Source organism: Peromyscus californicus, unplaced genomic scaffold, assembly GCF_007827085.1.
Source record: "Peromyscus californicus insignis strain IS unplaced genomic scaffold, ASM782708v3 Scaffold_4__1_contigs__length_199733344, whole genome shotgun sequence".
Classification (NCBI taxonomy): domain Eukaryota; kingdom Metazoa; phylum Chordata; class Mammalia; order Rodentia; family Cricetidae; genus Peromyscus; species Peromyscus californicus.
Window position 1 is genome coordinate 16,971,932 of NW_026294562.1, and position 303 is coordinate 16,972,234.

The following is a 303-nucleotide window of genomic DNA, read 5'->3' on the forward strand; positions in this document are numbered from 1 at the left end:
GTAGTGAATTTTGGGTGATTTGATAGAGCGGTCTATGTTCCCTGCCCCCCCTTTTTTTTTCCTCATTATAGATAACACTGCTTATTACCAACAGTTTGTCAAGGCAAAGCTGCCCATACCTTAAGGAATGAAAACCCAGTCGCACAGAGCTGGGCCTGGGTGTGGAAGGGACACAGGGTAAGGCCTCTAGTCTTTTGTATAGATGCAGAGGAAAGGATGAATGTAGGCCATTTTCAGCATAGGAGGCTTGGCTGGTCAATCACTCCTTCAGTGTCCTCTGAGTTCCCGTTTATGACCCATTTG